The sequence below is a fragment of the Papio anubis genome, chromosome 14 (genome assembly GCF_008728515.1).
Source record: "Papio anubis isolate 15944 chromosome 14, Panubis1.0, whole genome shotgun sequence".
NCBI lineage: Eukaryota > Metazoa > Chordata > Mammalia > Primates > Cercopithecidae > Papio > Papio anubis.
The window spans coordinates 95,897,187-95,912,644 of NC_044989.1; the positions used below are offsets into that span (position 1 = coordinate 95,897,187).

At 40.8% G+C, this 15,458-nt stretch overlaps 2 long non-coding RNA genes across 2 annotated transcripts; one reads left to right on the plus strand and one right to left on the minus strand.

The window, feature by feature from the left end:
- Window positions 1–5,531: 5,531 nt before the first annotated feature.
- LOC116270322 lies at window positions 5,532–9,296 on the minus strand. Its single transcript, XR_004178351.1, has 3 exons — window positions 6,934–9,296; window positions 6,583–6,804; window positions 5,532–5,835 (listed from the first exon to the last, which is right to left on the minus strand). It is a non-coding gene; the product is annotated as an uncharacterized LOC116270322 (long non-coding RNA).
- Window positions 9,250–12,296, plus strand: LOC103877202. Its single transcript, XR_636808.4, has 3 exons — window positions 9,250–9,274; window positions 9,513–9,728; window positions 12,210–12,296. It is a non-coding gene; the product is annotated as an uncharacterized LOC103877202 (long non-coding RNA).
- Window positions 12,297–15,458: the final 3,162 nt, after the last annotated feature.

The following is a 15,458-nucleotide window of genomic DNA, read 5'->3' on the forward strand; positions in this document are numbered from 1 at the left end:
CACGTTCCTCTCCCCCTGACACTCCCGCCTCCCTCTTCCCCTTACAAGGATGCTTGTGATTACACTGGCGCCACGACAATTTGCCATCTCAATCAAGATAATCAACTCAATCCCATCCACCAAATCCCAGGTAAGGTGCAGGGATTAGGACCTAACTGTTAGGTTGCCTACCACAGTGTTTCAAAACAGTTGACCGTATGTAAACGCATTAAAGAAATTCTATGCTTAAATTCAAAGAGTAAAATAATCACTTAGAATCTAATCCAATTACAATGAAAAGTCATGATCACAGATCACATGCCAGTGTAAACACCCCCTGGATGTATATTCATTCTTGATATGGACACATGAAATAGAACTAGCTGAATCTAGAAGAAACAATCTCAAATGGAGTATCTGTATTTACCTCTAGGTTATTTTTTCCTGCTTCTTTTTACTATACTTGCCAAATTTTCCACTGAGCGTACATTGCTACTTCTTTTCAGAATGATGGTTACAGCAAATTCCAAGTAAGAAAGAAAAAAGCAGTAAAGTGAAAACCATACTTTCCCTCAATAATGAGTTAGACTACCAACCTACCAATCTTTCAGGATAAATTCAAATGTGATCTCCTCCAGGAAGCTTCATAAGACCCTGACCACCACCTCTCACCGCCCCAGTCCATAGAGTTGAAATTGAACCCCTCTTTCCCTATCTACCCCCCAGCATTTGATCTGTAGTTTTAAAGCACGAAGAGGGTTCAGCTTGTGTTCAGATCCATAGATGCAGTTGAATCTTTCTATTGGATTGTGAAGCCCAGACAGAGAGAGAACACAGTATATTCATTTCTAAGGCCATTCCAGTGCCACCCTCATTTTGAGTCTGCCACAGTGTTCTCACAGATTATCATTAAGTTGCAGATTGTGAGGGTATAATAGATAATACTAATATGGTTTCTCATCAGATATATATTTTTATGATAAAATCACAAAGTCTATAAACGAGCTAATGTCCATGAAATGCAAAAAACGTGGGGTGATTAAGCCTACGCTGGCTGACATTTTTCTGCTTAATGGTTTGTTTAGATTCTTGTCTTTATTAGGGGACCTTAATTCATTAAAAGGGTACTTGTTTTTTCATTCACTAATAGCCTTGGGACAAAGTAGTAAACCAAAGCAATTTATCACCTTTCCAGGCTAAGCAAACATTGCATATGGCACGGTGAAGAAAACACTAATTAGATTTCGCTGAGGGAAATTAACACAAAATCCAAATATCAAGTATTTTAAAAGAAACTGAATCTTATGGTTTTAAATACAGAATATGGAATCTCCGGCTAACTCTTAAGCTAACTCTTAATAACCTGCACCAAGTGGCAGTCCTACTGGGCATGTTTAACAAATAAGGAAGATTACACTCTACTGAGCATATTATTTGTGCACAAATTAATGCTGTTAAAATACGTAATATTCTCCAACTTTCTGGCTTCCAGAGTTTTGCTTGTGAAAAGACTTTCTGTTCTCCATTCCAGCCTGTGCTCCCTCACCAGGTAGACTTCTCGCTGTGACATCCCAGGTTGTTCACACTATGGTCCCTGCCTAACTCTCAGTAGGGAGGGATTTGGAGCCAGATAGAACTGGAGTGCGTGACAATCTCATCTTCAGCCATTCTAAACCCAGGTGACCCCAGCCTCCCAGCAGGCTGCTTCTGCCATGACGTGATCTCCCTCCCATCCAATAGTGATAGATACCTCTTATCTATGTTCCCGGAATACTTTAGATGGGTTGTCTTATTTAATCCACACACGGAGCCTGGCAATTATGTGTCATTGTCTTTTTAGCGGCAGTGGAAACTGAAGCTTCGAGAGGTCCATGATTTAAAAAAGGTCACATGGTAGGTGACAGAGCCAGGATACAACTCCAGTTCCATCTGGCTCCAAATCCCCATCTCAGCTTCTGAGCAGTTCCTGTATCCTCAAAAGTCATCAGCTCCTCTGGTGCCCAGCTAAAAAGTATTTTTCACCTGGGCACAGTGGCTCATACCTATAAATGTCAACACTTTAGGATGCTGAGACATGAGGATCACTTGAGGCCAGGAGTTTGAGACATACCTGGGCAACCTAGAGAGACCCCCAACTCTACAAAGAATTAAAACGATACAAAATTAGCTGGATACAGTGGTATATACCCGCAGCCCTGGCTACTCAGGTGGCTGAGGTGGGAGGATCCCTTGAGTTCAGGAGTTAAGGGCTGCAATGAGCTAGGATCATGCACTCTGGCCTAGGTGACAAAGCAAGACCCTGTATTAAAAAAAAAAAAAAAAATCCCCACTTAAGCCTTTTCAGAACTTTCCCAGGCAAAGTTAGTTACTCTCTCCTCTGTTCTTTTTAAATAACTACAAAGACCTTCTGCTCTTCTCTGCTCTGAAGCACATGTGAACAGAAGCAAGCCAAACAAAGACCACAGTCTACAACGGCGATGCTCATAGCCTACTCTCCTCACATTGAGTGCAATGGTCAAGTCGATGCGGCTGACTAAGATCTCCACTCTAACAACTGTAAGGGTTCTTTAACGTGGGGACTCACGAAAGTAAAAGTTGCCCATTCTGAGTTAGAAATCAATGTATCTTATTAACTGTTAATGAAAAGAGTATGTTCTACCATAGAAAACATGAAGGAGATGGAGGCAGATGGATCACCCGAGGTCAGGAGATAAAGACCAGCCTGACCAATATGGAGAAATCCCATCTCTACTAAAAATACAAAAATTAGCCAGGCATGGTGGTGTGCGCCTGTAGTCCCAGCTACTTGAAAGGCTGAGACCGGCCGGGCGCGGTGGCTCAAGCCTGTAATCCCAGCACTTTGGGAGGCCGAGGCGGGTGGATCACGAGGTCAGGAGATCGAGACTATCCTGGCTAACATGGTGAAACCCCGTCTCTACTAAAAATACAAAAAACTAGCCAGGCGTGGTGGCGGGCGCCTGTAGTCTCAGCTACTTGGGAGGCTGAGGCGGGAGAATGGCGTGAACCCGGGAGGCGGAGCTTGCAGTGAGCCGAGATCACGCCACTGCACTCCAGCCTGGGAGACACAGCAAGACTCCGTCTCAAAAAAAAAAAAAGAAAAAAAGAAAACATGATTGGCTTAAGATTAATTATATATCAGAAGTTATAAAGGATATCTGCCACATTAGGTGATAACAGTTTTTCCTTAGGAGGAGACTAGGGACATACATATGTGCCTGATAGTCACACTAATGATAAAGATAATGAGCCTGGCTGTGTTCTCCATGCTAAGAGTTCTATAAGAGTAACACCTTTAATGATCACATCTCTGCCCCTGTCTGGATCTGATCTGGATCGCTGTCAAATGCAGTACAAATGAGTCAGGACTCATCTTTGCAGGAAGAATAGCATCCTGATGGAGGCAGCCCTGAACTCTTGAAGCTTATTTGTCAGAGCCACAGGCACGATGACATTTACCTCATAAAACCACCACACAACCTCCATGGCTGCTTGAAGTCAGGAGTATTGCTTGCAACTATTTCACTTCCAATTTTGTGAAGGCTATAACGGAAATAAAGTTAGCATCTCTCTATTCCCAGACTATGGCATTCTCAAGGACAAGGTCAGATTCTTATTTCCCTTTGAGTCTCCAGTGTCTGAGATGCAGTAAAAAGCTGAACGATGTTTCTGAATCAGCGAATGAATGAATGAATGAATGAGTGGAATTACTCAGAAAAGTGGGGAAGAGATTTATGCCCATGTGCTGGTCAGGCCATCTCTTCACTCAGTCAGACAAAACTTCCCTGTGTGTTTTATTTCCTGGAACTTTGAGAAGGTGGGTAGGAGACTGTACCAAATCGTACGCAAAGTTCTTGTTAGACCGTTTGAAGCTTCATCTCTTCAAAAATTTATTTCTACACATTTTTATCGAATAAAGATGAACTTAATAAATCCCTTTTTAAAATACAGTCATGTTATGCCAGTGCGGTGGTGGCTCATACCTGTAATTTCAGCACTTTGGGAGGCCGAGGTGGGTAGATCACTTGAGGTCAGAAGACAAGTGTAGCCAACACGGTGAAACCCCATCTCCACTAAAAATACAAAAATCAGCCAAGCATAGTGGCACACACCTTTAATCCCAGCTACTCGGGAGGCTGAGCCTGGAGAATTGCTTGAACCTGGGAGGCAGAGGGTGCAGTAAGCTTAGATCATGCCACTGCACTCCAGCCTGGATGACAGAGCAAGATTCTGTCTCAAAAATAAAATAAAAAATAAAATAAAATAAAATAAAATAAAATACAGTCATGTACCACATAATGATATTTCAGTCAACTATCGACTACATATAAGATGGTGGTCCCATAAGATTATAATGGAGCTGAAAGTTTCCTTTTCTCTACTTAGATATGTTTACATCCACAAATCATTACCATTGTATTATAATTGCCTACAGTATTCTGTACAATGGCATGCTGTACAGGTTTGTAGCCTGGGAAAAATATGCCATACTAGGGAGCGCAGGGGTGTAGTAGGCTGTACCAGGTAGTAGGTTTGTGCGAGTAAACTCCATGGTGTCCACAGAACAACAAAATCACCTAAGGATACACTTCTCAGAATGTACCCCCATCATTGAGTGATGCATGACTGTGTAAGTGTCCCTCAAAGAGAGATTACATAGTCAAATACTAAAATAAATTAGGGGACCTATGCGACCCCAGGATGCCAGGATGGTGTCTGGATCAGGTAGGGCGATGTTCCAGCTGAAGTGGGGGTGAGGCAGGCACAGAATTCCTTAAAGAGCACTGAAAGTACATGAGGGTGACTAGAAGGGAGGAATAGACATCAGAGATTAGAAATAGAGGTAGAACCACGAATGAAATGCAGCAAAAACACAAGAAACCTGTTGTTGCTCTCCTTGGGACCACACATGAACTAGGAGTGGCTGTGGCCAAGATTGGTGGGTGCAGCTTCACACTCAGTTAGCCACCCTGCACCGTCTGCCTCACCAGGCTAATACCGTCTTTGTGCTTCCTCCACTCCTTCCTGGGTGAGCCTCCTCCAAGGTTCAGCCTGCCCAGCCCGGGCCGGGAGAACAGGGAAAGGGAAGAGGAGTAAGAAAAAGAAAGCAGCATATGAGTGCTGCCTCGCTCCTTCTCTCGTATTATTCCTCGTGTCTCAGTAAGAACTCAGACAACTCGGCTTGACCCTTGAGCTCTAGGTTAAGGAAGCATGAGAGGGAAAATCCACATGTACATGAGTATACGTATTTATGTACGTGTTTGCGTACTTGAGTGTATAATTATGATATTGTAATTGACCCTGATCTTTCACTCTGCTACATAACATTTTCATGCATATTTAAATTCCATTAAAACGTTCTAAATTGCCCAATGTCAAATCATAGTGTCCCAGGAAGAACATGTGCTTTGTTTATCCTGTGATTTCTTTTACACCAAACAATTTTTGCAACGTTCAGTTTAAGGAGTCTAACAATATGTTCCATTTTGGCATTTTCTTGTTTCAATTTCAATGAGAAGAACTGTACATTGCTATCAGGAGGGCAAGATACACTTTATATTTTATTCCCTAGTTAATTCAAACATCCCTTCCTTTCCATCTTGTCCCCAGTATTATTCATTAAAATTGCTTCCAGTGTTAAAAAAGGAAACTTGAGTCCAACTGAGCCATATGTTGACAGATCCCACACTTGGCTCTGGGCAAGGTTGCAAAGGGCAGAGGGGTTGCATCTTGACAGGAGTGGGCATCAGCGCCATGTAGCTGGATTCCCATGCCAGTCAGGAACACAGGGGTCTCCTCTGCTCCACTGTTTATGGGGTCCTTCTGCCAAGGAAACACCTAAAGAAGCAGATACATAACAGTAGTAATCCCTGTATTTCAAGAATAATGATAACGAAAATGCCTGTAATTGGAAAGTCTGATTGAGCCTTTATGGAAAAAGCAAAGTGTTGGACAACTGAAATCCCAAGTCCACCTGTAAAACCCCTTATGTAAACTTTTACATTAAAATAAAGTTAAAGACAACACAGTAAATGTATACTTTCTACTTGATGTGTTTTGTATTACTCAGATTAATAATACCAGGACCTCCATAATTAATTTCCACTTGAAACGTTAAGGTCCTTAGTCCCCCATGCTTTCAAAGCAATTTCTGTCAGGTTTTGGTTTTTGCAAATTCAGTTAAGAGGCATTCTTTTCTCACTAGGAGGCATTTTTTTCCTGGGTCTCTTTGTCCATCCAGAATGTTCCGAGGAAGAGAACAAAGGGAGAATGAGGTGTGAGGTGAGTGGAGGTTTGATGGTCTGGCTTCCCCACCAAATGTATCACTCCGATATGTGTTGTGAATCTCCAAAAATGGGGACTATTCTGTGCTGAAGACCAGATCTTGGTGGCTTTCTACAATATTTCTTATTCGCAACATATCTGTCAAAGCAGGCAGACCTCGGCCCAGCACCTCCAAAGAAAGGATCACAATTGTGTGGTCAAAAAAGTCTGGATCCAAGTTCTGATACTGTATTTACTGACAATGGGACTCACCTTCTCCTGAACATGTATCTCTTCGCCTGTGAAAATAGAAGCACTTACATTTTCCTCCAAGTTTCACGGTGAGCACAAAGTGGATGGCAGAAATGATGACTGCAGCTTAGCATCTGCACTATCAGGTGCTGAGCAAGCGCTGCTTGATTTCCTCATAAACTCCAAGATATGTAACACCGTAAGTACCATAAGCACAGAAAACAAGCAATCAGAAGATTGGATATTCCTCAGGTGGAACAGGGGAAGCAGCTTTGGGTAACCACAAAACACCTGGAAAAAGCAAAACCACGTATGAAGGTGTAGAATATGTACGTGAGTATTTGAGGAGGCATGGGAAATTGCCAGGAGAATGAATCAGGGAAGGCTTAGAATATTTTGATAGCCCTTTTGTAAACCTACCTGTAGATATCAACCAGAAGAGAGTTTGGTTAGTTATCTGAGGTCAAAAACAAAGCTTCCAGATCAGAATGAATGGTGATGATATGAGTGCCTAGTCTTCTGGAGAATAGCGTGGCTCTTGTTCATTTCATAAAATGCATTGAGATATTCTCAGCTACTTCATGTATCTGCCTTATGTTCTTTCAGAATGAAGCAGCAGACATCTGAATGGGGAAATGGATGATTGGATGGATAGGCTAGGCTAGCAAATAAATACCATTTATCTGCCACTGTTAAGCTACTGACCCAGAAAATTCGATTTAGAATACCAATGCTGTTCTAAATTGGCTTAGAAGATTTGAGAAGCGGTACCACCAAATACATGCTATGTACAAACAGTATGTGTTTACCTAGGCTTCCTGAAACGGAGCCTAAATGCAGATCCAAGATTCAGCAGGCAGCGTGTGAAAACTTTACGAACTTGGCCTTCACCTGTGGAAACTGGACTTGGAGGAACTAATCTGTAGCCCCTGCTCCTGCTCACCACTAAAACACTCCAGAACTGGACCAACAATTCCTTGCGATAGGGGCCATCCCCACTCATGCCTTGCCCCAGATCCAGCAAGAGTAATCAATCAGATTTAGCAATGCCATCATATTGGATATATTACCACATTTTCTGAACATGGCAACATTTTGCCACAATGAGGCCTCCACAGGGTGCTGCCTTGATTATAAAACCTAGTTTGAGATGATAGCGTAACAAACATGTAAGCCTGGACTTACAGGAATGTAATGTAAGCAAGCTTATTGAGGGCCATTTCAGCAGTGTTCAGAGGTGCATTTCCTTTTCATGTACCCTCTTCTTATGCTCTGAGTTTAGTAATTCCACTTTCAGATATTCCTCTCGATACCTGAGGACTTTGGTCTCTGTAAAATTATAAATATTCCAGGGAAGTACCTTAAGGCATCAGTCATTTGAACTCAGGGCAAATTGTTTATGAGCAAGATACAGAGAGAAAAGGTGAGTTCATAGTCCAGTCTGGGCACTGCTGGAAAGTCAGGGAAATAGGTATAAATAGATGTTAGGGAGCCAAAAACAAGCCCCTGCCACTTCATGACTTTTATAGGCTCAGTCCTGTTCACAATCGTATTCAGTTCCATTCCATTTTGCAAGGGAATCTGCTGAACTGTGCACTGGATGCCCAGGTATACCTACATCTAAAGGAACTTACAGTGTGCTGGGTGTAGTAGGCATTTCAAAAACTGACTTATGTAGCAGGAGTCATGAGCAAAGTAGGAAAAGAATGGCCAGTTCTGATTGGGAGAGTTCCGAAAAGGATCAGTGAAGGTGAGGGCAAAGAAACTAATCTTGCCTTTTCCCTTTCTCACTGTGTGGTTTTCAGAACATGACCCTTGGAGGAAGGCCATGCAAAAGGAAGAAACAGGCAGAACAGGAAGTCAAGCGTTCCTCTCTGGGAATTATTGTAAGCAAATGTCAAGAGAGTGAAGAAAGAAGGGCATGTTCAGTAAATATGATCCAAACTCAGGTGGCACCCCAAGTATCACCCAACAGTGGAAAGGATAAAGGCTAACCTATCTACACAGAGGATAATAAAAAGGTAAAACTACTGATACACTCCAAACATGGATGAATTCCAAAGAAATTACACTGAGTGAAAGAAGCCAATCTGAGAAGGTTACATACTGCATGATTCCATTTATATAACATTCCGAAAATGACAAAACCATAGGGATAGAGTGCAGATCAATGCCGACAGGAAGTGGGGTGGGGGGAGGGTCTGAATGCAAAGTATTCAGGGGACTTTGTTTGGGTGATGAAATTGTAATTATGTTTATACACATCTCTACATATGTTAAAACTCTCAGAACTGCACTAACACAAAAAGTAAGTGTTATGGAATACATTTATTTATTTTTAAACCAAAATTTATTTTTTAAACAAATAAATTCAAACTCCACTCAAAAGTGGCGAGGGCAAAGGATAAGACAGTGAATACAATAATAAGTGATTCCATGTAAATGAAAAGATCATTTTTGGACAGATTTTGAGGGAACTTGAACAGCAGTGGCCTGCGAACCGCAGAGAAAGGCTTGGCATTCTGAACATTACCCCATTTGATCTATATCAATATCCTGCACTACGCAGATCAAGAAAACTGGACTTGGAGGAACTAATTTCTTGCCAATGAACATGAAGTTATTAAGTGGCATACGAGAATTATAACTCATGTCTGTGTCTCTCCTAATTCTGAGTTGTTGTACTAAAACACAGAAAACAGGGGAGTACTGTCTCTGTGACATCACTGGTAGAACACCAATGGTACATAAATGGCTTAGGGTATGTAGCTAGCTGTTCTTTGGTTATTTGGTTTTTATGGTCATACTTGGAGAAAAAAACAGAACTTACAGTAAAACTATTGCTATTTTATAAATATGTATATATACACACACACATATATATGTGTGTATTTCTAAATATATATATGTGTGTGTGTGTGTGTGTGTGTATTTAGAAGAGTATTTCAAAAATGAGCTGGTAGCCAAATTATTCCAAGCAGAATCATTATTCCAAGCAGAATTCAGTGCCAGAGGATTTCAACACAACTAGAAAATTAAGACAGTGCTTTCATATGGAAGAATGAGGGAATCAGAGCTACCACAGTTCAAGAGTAGAGAAAGATATGATGGAAAGTTGTGTAGAAAACGAATGAAAGAGATGATCGAAATTTGTGTAGAAAATTCCCTGTGACTTTCCAGTTTTCATCAAATAGATGTGACAATACTGGTTACAGGTGAGTCAGAAAAATAGATATTTTCTTGGTAATGTAGAAACAATCTTACTGCCCAAGACTAAAGTGGGTTCAAAATTTCTGTCATCTTTTAAATCATTCTCTGGAGGGAAAAATCAGTATAAACCTTGAAGGAAAAAAAATGATTCTCTGACTTTACCTAGAATAATTACACAAAAAGTCAAATTTAGTTGTTGGCCCCTTCTGAAATCTGAAGATTAAAGGCACCGAAAGAACAGCTTGCTGTCTCCCCCAGAACAGTTAAATCTTTCTGTTCACCACGGGACAAGCCTATATTTTCAGATCCAAGCATATATCTTCCTGGGTCTTAATTCAAAATAGCATATGGCAGGCGGCCCTGGGAACCACCTAGAGGAAGACGTGGCTCCTGACAGTGGTGGTAAACCAGCTCCTTTCAAAGCCTGAATACCCAGATAAGCATTTCTCATGGCAGTGGAATGATTTAATGAATTTTCATATATTCTTTTCATTATCTGAAATTTATTATACTTATCTGAATCTTTTTCTCTTCCATAGTCTTAAGTTTGTAAGGCTTGGCTCATAAAATTAAGACAGTGCCTTCTTGCTCTTCCAAAATGAATTTGTGCTCCTTTCTGTGTATTTCTCTGTAATTACAGAGACACTCTGTTGGGGACATAATGTGTATGTGTTTACACGTGAAAGTCCAAAGAAGAGAGTAGAATGAAAATACTACACCTCAGTCTGTCTTAGTCACAAAATCCTTTATTGAGTGGTGACTATTCACCTTCATGGCATGCTTATCTACCTATTGGAGTTTACTAGTATCTTACATTGCTGTTCCTTTTTTTAACAGGTTTATTTAGGAATAAATTACATAGCATAAAATCTGTTTATTTTAAGTGTTCTACATTGGGGTTTTTTAGATTATATTTCTATCACTGCCATAATAAATCACTGTAAACTTAGCAACCAACACAAATTTATTCTCAAGAGTTTCTAGAGTTAGAAGCCTGTCTGGGTGCAGCTAGGTCCTCAGCTTAGGGTCTCAAGGCTGAAATATAACTGTCAACAGAGGTGCATTCTCTACTAGCAGTCCTGGGCATGAATCCACTTAAAATATTTTGTAGGTGGTTGGCCAAATTGAGTAGCTTGTGGCTGTGGGACCAAAGTCTCTGTGTCCTTATTCACTGAGAGCCGGGGCTGGTCTCCACTCTCAGAGGCTGCCTGCTTTCCTTCGCATGTTCTCCATGTGGCTCCTCTGGTAATGGTGCATTGAGTCCTCTCACAGTTCACATCTCTCCAATTGCTTCTTTGGCCTCCTCCATCTGACTCCAGCCAGAGAAACTTCCTGGCTTTTAAGAGTTCATGTCATTAGAACAGTCCCATATGGATAACCCAGGATACTCATCCCATTCTAAGGCCCATACCTTCATGACTTCTGCAAAGTTTCTTTTGCCACATAACACACATTCACATCTTCCAGAGATGTGGGCATGGACCTCTTCGAGACGGCCTGCAGCCCACTTTTATTTTTATTTCTCCATGAATCAGATCCTCCAAAGATCTGATTAATGGGGCAGCTTATAGCTTTTGTGAAACATCATAGCCTACGGACTGGCCCAGTACTGGAGTTTTCTTTTTCTTTTTCTTTTCTGCTTCTTCTTGTGTGTGTGTGTGTGTGTGTGTGTGTGTGTGTGTGTAATTTGATTCGAGGTATATTGACTTCTTCAGGGCAAAGGGGTAAGAATCTGATAATTTTTTGTTCCTCTCTATGCCAAGCACTTTCAAATCAATATTCTAATATCAAGTCAATATTCTCACTTAATCCTGGTACCATTATTGTCCCTATAACACAAACAAAAAAGATGAAAACGAGTGACGGTAAGTGATTTGCTCCAGGTCACACTCTGGGTAGAAGAGCCGGGATTTGAACGTGGGTCTTCTCTAAAATCCAAACTCTGTCCAGATGAGGTAAAATATGGACAAAATTTTGTGCCATTTCCTAAGTGTCTCAACTTCGCTACTGAGAAGATTTTGTCCTAGAGACACACATCCTTTGATTCAGTCAGCACGTGTTTATGGAGCTCTTGTTCTGCGTCAACTACTCTTTTAGGACACTGAGGATTCAGCAGTGAAAACAAAAACAAAACAGGCAACACGTCTGGCTTTTGTGGAGCTCACATGCAAATGCTGAGACAGATGACAACCTAACACATAAATTAGTTATATGGTGTCCTTAAAAAGCAACAAATGCCACTGAGAAAAATGAAGCAGGATATGGGGTGGGGGCAGAATTGGGATGGGGTTAGATGAACCGGGTGGGACTGAGAATTTTAAATAAGAGAGTCAATGTAGGCTTCACTGTGAAGGTGATGCTTGCGCAAAGAATTAAAAGGGTGAGGGCACACACATAAGCAAAATGTACATAGGGGCAGAATAGATTGCTACATAGAAGCCAGAAAAACGGTAGTGTCGTTAAATCAACTCTCATTCTTTCCCTAGGCTGAAAACGATTTGTGCTCTAAGGTCAAGATGATCTGCGGCCTCCTGATCATAAGAACAAACATTTATCCAGTACATATAACACGCCCAGGCTAAGTACTTTATATGCCCCATAAAAACTGTAAAAGAAGCATCCATCATTGTCCCTGTTTTTACAGAGATCCAACATCTCCAGGTCACTGGGTGGCCCATACCCTATCATGGGCTTGGTTCCCTGTTTTCTTTGAGGCAGGACAGTAAAAAAGCGAGTGATGTCCTTCAGACATTGTACAGAATTCCCTGGTCTCCACTGCACGTCTCCATTCATGCAGAAAATCCCCCAAACAGGGAAACATAAAATTGCAGGCTAAATCCTAAATGCACTCACAAACTAGAATCGACATGCAAGAAATTTACTTTTTATATTGTGCTTTTATGAAGGGAAAGGGCTTGTGGACAGGAGGAAATCTTTTCAAATTTTTACACAAATCGGGTGCAAGGCAAAGGACAGGCAAAAAGGGCACCGTGGGGTTACAAAATCATAAGTTCTCCCAGGCAGCTTTGGCAGCCTGGCCTGGTGATGGTCTCAGACCTCACCAGTTCTTGTTTTGTTTTCACTGCTTCAGGAAATATATCCCCTAACTTACTTGTCAAAGCAAAGTAGATCCCATCGCATAGGGCAAAGCTAGTAAATAGTTCACAAATTCATCTTACCTACTAACTCACATGAGAGTTTCTAAATTGCAATAGTCCTTTTTGGAAAGGCAAACAAAAGGGAAAAGCAGAGGGGAAAAAAAGAATAAAATGAGAGAAGAAAGAGGAAAAAAGAAGAACGAAAGATCAAAAGAATCAATTTTCATTATGGTTTTCCCCTTGCAATTTAACTTTGCCCAAAGCCAAGAAAGAAATGTCTATTTCTTGTCTCAGATCTATTGAGATGATAGTGTTTATTTCTTTGAATGCCAACTCTCATATTTTTATATTACTTTTTATCAATGATCCAGTGAAGGCAGCTTCCTAGACTTGTTTCTGTCCTTATTTCTCTCTCTTTTTTAATAACTCAGAAATCCAATGCTCTCTGCCCAAATCCATTGGTTTTTATTTTAAAAATGAAACATTTCTTGGATAAAACTTGAAATGGCATAACTTGCTCAGCTTAAGTTGACTTCATTCTTATACCTTGCAAGCAGTGGCAGAAATCTCAAAGTTTGGTTTGGATGCTTTTATAAAAAAAATTTTGGAAAACCTCCCTAAAAAAGATTATGGCTTTAAAAGAACATATTCACAATAATTCTTTGACCGTCTTTTAAAGGTTGAAAATTCAAGTTCCAGCTTGAAGAGCAAATCATGATTTGAATGGATGAGATTTCGGGTTCTTTAGGCTAAACATGCTCAGAATTGAGAGGCAGCAAGACAGGTTCTGGGGCAAGTTACACAACTGTAGAGTCAAAGGTTAACAAGAGGAGAAAATTATTCACCAGGTCTGTACATAAATAGGCATTTTGAGCATTTCCACTGAGTAAGGACCCAGTACTCTTGCTCCTTCCTCGGTTAACACATCTGGATGCCGCAAATTGACAATGAGTAACACTGCTTCCCTCATGTAATTAAAAAACATCAGATTTATGTAGGTGTAACATTCATACAGAAAAGTGCAGAAATCTTAAGTGCACAGATTGATGAATCATGACGAAGTGAACTTCCCTTGTAACGAGTGCCCAAGTCAAGAAATAGCTATGTGTCTTTTTGCATTAATAATTTTGTGTGTGAGCTAACAAGTTGCCAATTTATATTTCATTTATTTATTTATTTGTGTGCTTATTTATTTTTACAGAGAGGGTCTGACTCTCTTGCCCAGGCTGTCTTCGCACTCCTAGGCTCAAGCAATCCTCTCAGTTCAGCTTCCCAGGTAGCTAGGACTATGGGTGCAGGCCACCGAACCCTGCTAGGTTGCCAATTTAAACATAATGTAAAGCATGCATGATGGGTTGAGATGCTCCTGACCAAGGCCAGTGTGCAAGAAAGCACAAGATCCCTGGGGGAAGAGAAGAAACTGCCTGATGTTCCCAGCAGGGTGTCAAGGTAGGCCTTCTATGAGAGGCTAATGATACCCCTCATTCCAGTGCCCCAGGGACAATTCATCCCACTCTCTCCACTCCAGTTACCTGGCAGGATTTTGAAGTACCCAACACCTTGGGCTCAGTTATTTTGCCGTGAAGTCCCATGATTAAACTTAACACAGACACACACTAGCTCTTTCCACCAGCTATAAACCAGGCTTTCAGCATCACAAACATTAGCATAATCCAACTTTCATACTGACTACAAGTTGGAGAGATGGCATATATAAAGGCAGCTTGCAGTTGTATAAGCCGTCTGCTCCTTAGTTGACACTAATTAAAATCTTGATAAGCAATATTGTTTGCAAATCTGGTTTAAAAAAAACTATAAAATATTAAATTTAAGTCAAAAACCAAACACACCACAGCATATCACATAATTATTTTAAAATTTAAAATATTTTCATTTCTCTGATGGCCAGTGATGATGAGCATTTTCTCATGTGTCTGTTGGCTGGCTGATTGTCTTCTTTGAGAAATGTCTGTTCATATCCTTGCCCACTTTTGATGGGTTGTTTGTTTTTCTTTGTAAATTTGTTGGAGTTCTTTGTAGGTTCTGATATTAGCCCTTGTCAGATGAGTAGATTGAAAAATTTTCTCCCCATTCCCAGGTTGCCTGAATTCACTCTTGATGCAGGTTTCTTTGCTGTGCAGAAGCTCTTTGAATGAATGAGATCCCATTTAATACCTGGCTTTTGGTTGCCATTGCTTTTGCAGGTTTTAGACATGAAGTTCTTGCCCATGCCTGTGTCCTGAATGGCTACTACCTAGGTTTTCCTTCAGGGTTTTTACATGGTATTATAGTCTTAACATTTAAGTCTCTCTAATCCATCTTGAATTAATTTTCATATAAGAGTATGTGAGTGATCCAGTTTCAGCTTTCACTTATGGCTAGCCAATTTTCCCAGCACCATTTATTAAATAGGGAATCTTTCCCCATTTCTTTGCTTCTCTTCAGGTTTGTCAAAGATCAGATGGCTGTAGATGTGTGGTATTATTTCTGAGGACTCTGTCTGTTCCATTGGTCTATATCTCTGTTTTTGGTACCAGTACCATGTTGTTTTGTTACTGTAGCCTTGTAGTATAGTTTGAAGTCAGGCATGGATGCCTCCAGCTTTGTTCTTTTGACTTAGATTGTCTTGGAGATGGG